Here is a 5,603-nt window from a genome sequence, read left to right as displayed (position 1 = left end):
TTCTGTAAAATCATATCTAGAGGCTATCCAAATTCAGTTTTTCTAAAAATAGACTTGAATTTTTTTAGGGCTGTTTTAGATTCACAGCAAAACTAAGAGAAAGGCACAGACATCTCATATGCACCCCCAGCCCAGCACATGAATAACATTCTGCCTTGCCAAAGTTCCCTGTCTCAGTGATATATTTTTTTGTGGTTGACCCTGCATTGATTGATACATATTAATCATCCAAAACCTGTTTTATCTGGGGATGTGTGTGGCTCAGTGGTAAAGCATTTGCCTCATATGCACAAGGCTCTGAGTTCAATCCCCAGCATCATCTAAAAAACAAGCCCTAAAGCCCATTTTACACTAGGGTTCACGCTTCATGTTGGTTTTGGACAAACACATAATGACATGCATCCATTACCATATTACATACCTTACATTAGCATGTATCTATATATCCCTACTATACGATGGAAGAGCTTCATTGCCATAAAAATTCTTTGTAGCCATGCATGATAGTGCACACCTATTGTCTTAGCTACTTGGTAAGTTGAGGCAGGAGGATCACTTGAGCCCATGAGTTCCAGACCAGCCTGGGTAGCAGTGAGACCCCATCTCAAAACAAAAACAAAACACTTCTGTGCTCTATTTATTCATCCCTCCCTGCTTCACATCTCCTGGCAACCACTGGTCTCTTTTCTGTCTCTATAGTTGTACCTTTTCCAGAATGTCTTATAGTTGAAATCATGCAGTATGCAGCATTATCAGGCTGACTTCTTTCACTTAGTAATATGCAGGTGAGATCCCCCATGTCTTTTTATGACTTGAGAGCTCATTTCTTTTTAGCACTGAATGATATTCCATTGTCTGGATGTGCCATAATTTTTTTAATCTATTCACTTACTGGAGATATCTTGGCTATTTTCAAGTTCTGGCAATTATCAGTAAACATTCATGAGAAGGTTTCTCTTTGGACTAAGTTCTCAACTTCTTTGGATTCAAATCAAGAAATGAGATTGCTGGATCTCATGGTAAGACTACATTTAGTTTTATAAGAAACTGTCACACTGCCTTTCAAAGAGGCTGTGCCATTTTGCACTCCCACCAGCAACATCTGAGAGTTCCTGTTTCTCCACACCCTCACCAGCATTGGGTTTGTCAGAGTGCTTGCTTTTGGCCATACTAGTAGTTATGGAAAGGTATCATTGCTATTTTTATTTTTATTTCCCTAATTATACATTCTATGGAGCATTTTTTCATGTTTTCCTTGCCATCTGTGTCTTCTTTAGTGAATGTCTGTTAAGGTTGTTGACCCATTTTGAAAAAAAAAATGGCTTGGCTGTTTTCTTCTTGTTGAGTTTCAAGGGTTCTTTGTAAAGTTTAGTCCCCTATCAGATATGACTTTTGCAAATATTTCCTCCTAGTCTGTGGCTTATCTTTTTATTCTCTCTGTCTTTTTTTTAAAGAGAGAGGGAGAGAATTTTTTTAATATTTATTTTTTAGTTCGTGGCGGACACAACATCTTTGTTTGTATGTGGTGCTGAGGATCGAACCCGGGCCGCACGCATGTCAGGCGAGTGCACTACCGCTTGAGCCACATCCCCAGCCCCCTCTCTTTTTGACAGAGTAGAAAAATTTGATTTTAATGAAGCCCAGATTATCAATTCTTTCTTTTATGGATTGTGTTTTTGGTGTTATATCTAAAAAGTTATTGCTAAATTGAAGTCACCTAGGTTTTCTTCTACCTTTTCAGGACTGTTATGGTTCTACATTTTACATTTAAGTCTGATTCATTTTGAGTTGATTTTTTTGGGGTGAAATTCTGTGCTTGGATTCACTTTTTTCCATGTGGGGATCTACTTTCCCCAGCATCATTGGTTAAAAATTGTCTCTTTCCTCAGCCATACACTGTTCCATTGTCAAAGACAAGTTGACTGTATTTGTGTTTGTCTATTTTGGATTCTCTGTTCTGCTTCACTGATTTATTTGTTCTTTTGCCGATATCACAACATCTTGATTATGGTAGCTTTATAGTAAGACTTAGAGAGTTGTATAGTATAAGTCTCCTTCTGTATCATGTTTGTTATTCTGGATCTTTTGCCTCTATGTATAAACTTTAAGATCAGTCTATTGATACCAATCAACAGAATAATTTGCTAGGATTTTGACTGGGATTGCCTTGACTCTGTAAATCAAGCAGGAAGAATGGACATCTTGACAGTATTGAGTCTTCCTGTCTTTGAATATGGAATATTTCTCCATGTACTTAAAAAAAAAGGTTTTTTAGTTGTGAATGGATTTAATACCTATATTTATTTTATTTTTATTTGATGCTAAGAATCAAGCCCAGTGCCTCACATGTTCTAAGCAAGTACTCTACCACTGAGGCACAACCCCAGCCCTCTCCATGTACTTTTAAAACATTACTTTGCTTATCCGAGTTTTGTAGTTTTCCTCATATAGATCTTAAGCATATTTTGTTAGATTTATACTGAAGTATTTTAGTTTTTGAGGTGCTAGTATAAATGGTATTATGTTTTAAATTTCAAAATTTACTTGTTTGTTGCTGATGTATAGGAAAGCAACTGAGTTTGCATATTATCATCCTTGTGTCCTACAACATTGCAATAATTATTAATCAGTGCTAAGAGAGTTTCTTGTCAATTCTTTTGGATTTTCTAAATAGACAATCATGTCATCTGTGAACAAAGACAGTGTTTTTTTATTTCTTTACAATTCATATGCCATTTTATTTCCTTTTTGCCGCAGTCCGGCTGCAGCAAGATATCCGGGGGAGTGACGAACAACTTGTGTATGTTGATACAGTGGGAGTGGAAGCCGTTTATTGTAGGACAGGAGTGGTATTTATACATTTTACACAGCTTATCTAATGAGCATAAAATAGATACAGCAGTCAACCAATAAGGAATCTCCACACTTAATTGCTCGCTTTTGTTACTTCACAAACCACTCCCTCTGGCATTTTGCCAGGCACCATGCAGACTTGTTTACAGACTCTAACATTTCTCTGGCAAAATACCAGGTGCCATCCTGACTTGTTTACAGACCTTAACACATTTTCTTTTCTTATGGCATTAGCTAAGACTTATAGTAAAATGAGTTTATAAAAGTTCTATGAGTTTATAAAATGAGTTTATACAGGTTCTATGTTACTTAAACAGGTCTATTCATTCATATTATTATAAGGTGTATATACTTATTTCAATAACTGTATAATATACAACAATTATCTGTTGTTCAGTGATTAACTTCATTCATTTCCTTCTTTGTGCATGGATAATATTTAGATCCCCTCCATTCAGACATCAATAATCCAGGATGGTCAGAATTAGGGGTAAAAATGCAGATTATTAGAAGTCAACTACATAACAATGAAACTCTGTTTATATATATATAAACTGAGGAAGTTCCCCTCTATTACGTAGTTTTCTGAAAATTTTTATCATGAATAGGTGTTGGATTTTGTCAGATGCCATTTCTGCATCAGTGTTATGATTCTGTGGGTTTTTTTTAATCTGTTGATGTAATGGATAAATTCTCTGAGTTTTGGATGTTGAACCAGATTTATATACCTGGGATAAATTCCATTTGGTTGGGTTGTTTAATTTTTTATACATTTTTGAATTTTATTTATTAACATTTTATTGAAGTTCTATTTTTTCATCTATTTTTAGGAGAAACATTAGTCAGCAGTTTTCCTTTCTTGGAATATTTGTCTGGTTTGGTTTTAGGGTGATGCTGGCCTCGTAGAATGAGTTAGGAAGTATCACCTCTGCTTCACACTCAAAGAGATTGTAGAGAACTAGTATAATTTCTTCTTTAAATGTTTGGTAGGGCTCACAGTGAAACTGTATGGGCCTTGTGGTTTCTCTCTTTGGAACTTGTTGATTATTAATTTAATTTCTTTAATAGATATAGATCTATTCAGATTGCCTATTTCTTCTTGTGTGAGGTTTCGTTTTGTTTTGTTTTTGTACTGGGGATCGAGCCCAGGGGTTAACCGCTGAGCCATATCCCCAGTCTCTTTGTATTTTTTATTTTGAGACAGGGTCTCACTAAGATGCTTAGGGCCTCACTAAATTTCTGAGGCTGGTCTTGAACTTTCAATCCTCTAGACTTAGCCTCCTAAATCACTGGGAATACAGGTGTATTCCACCATAATGGGCTTGCATGAGTTTTTTTGTTTTTGTTTTTGTTTTTGTTTTTTCTGGGTGGGAGTTACTAGGGATTGAACTCAGGTGCACTTACCCACTGAGCCACAACCCCAACCCTATTTTGTATTTTATTTAGAGACAGGGTCTCACTGAGTTACTTAGTGCTACACTGTTGCTGAGTCTGGCTTTGAACTTGTGATCCTCCTGTCTCAGCCTCTTGAGCTGCTGGGATTACAGGTGTGTGCCACCATTCCCAGCTTATGTGAGTGTTTAACAGATTCTATTTTTTAAGAAATTGGCCCATTTCATCTAAGTTATCAAATTTGTGAACATAGAGTTGTTTATGTATTCCTTGGTTATCATCTTAATATCCATGGAATCTGTAGTGATGTCCTCTTTAATTTCTAGTATTAGATCCCTCCTCTCTCTTATTCTCTATTTATTTATTCTGAATGAATGGTCTAAGAAAAAAATTTTCATTGCTGGGAATTGAACTCAGAGGCTTGTACATGGAAGAGAGAGCTCTATCCATAAGTTTATCAATTATGTTTATCTTTTTAAAAAACCAACATTTTATCTTCTTAATTTTCTCTCTTGATTGCGTATTTACAACTTCATAGATTCCTGTTCTATTTTTTTTTCTTCTGCTTGGTGTGGATTTAATTTACTCTTCTTTTTTTAGTTTCCTAAGTTTGCAGTTGAGATGATTTAGATAATTCCTTTCTAATATGTATTCAATACTCCAAATCTCCCTCTAAGCACTGTATTACTGAATTCCACAAATTTTTGATAAGTTATATTTTAATTTTCATAAAACTATTTTGAGGTTTTTGTTTTTTGAGCCATGTGTTTTTGAGAAATGTGTTGTCTAATCTCCCAGTAATTTGGGATATTTCGGCTTTCTTTTATTGCTATCTAGTTTTAGTCCATTGTGGTCTAATGTACACATTGTATGATTTCTAGTCTTTTAAATTTGTCAAGGTATGCTTTATGAATAAGAATATGGCCTATCTTAGTGAATGTTCCATGTCACTTTGAGAAGAACCTGTGTTCTACTGTTGCTGGATAAAGTAATATATATAGATGTACATAATATCAAGTTGATTGATGGTGTTGTTGAGCTCAATATCCTTACTGATTTTCTGCTTGCTGATAGAGGAGTTTGAAGTCTCCATTCAAACTAGTAGATTTGTCTAGTTCTCCATGCAGTTATATCAGTTTTGCCTCACATATTTGACACTGTGTTAGATATATGGTTGTTAAGGATTGTTATATATTCTTGGAGATTTGACCTCTGTATTATTATATAGTGGCCTTCCTTCTCTCCAATAACTTTCCTTGATCTGAAGTCTGCTCTGCCCAAAATTAATATAGCTATATCTATTTTCTTTTGATTGATATTAGCCTACAATAGCTTTCATCATCCATTTGCTTTTATTC

At 35.2% G+C, this 5,603-nt stretch overlaps 1 non-coding gene across 1 annotated transcript; it reads left to right on the top strand.

Annotated features, from left to right (window-relative positions):
* The first annotated feature begins 249 nt into the window (after positions 1–249).
* On the top strand, positions 250–322 carry Trnam-cau (transfer RNA methionine (anticodon CAU)). Its single transcript has one exon. It is a non-coding gene; the product is annotated as a tRNA-Met (tRNA).
* The last annotated feature ends 5,281 nt before the right edge of the window (positions 323–5,603 follow it).

Source organism: Callospermophilus lateralis (genome assembly GCF_048772815.1).
Source record: "Callospermophilus lateralis isolate mCalLat2 chromosome 11 unlocalized genomic scaffold, mCalLat2.hap1 SUPER_11_unloc_2, whole genome shotgun sequence".
Classification (NCBI taxonomy): domain Eukaryota; kingdom Metazoa; phylum Chordata; class Mammalia; order Rodentia; family Sciuridae; genus Callospermophilus; species Callospermophilus lateralis.
This window is presented reverse-complemented; position numbering and strand designations above follow the sequence as displayed.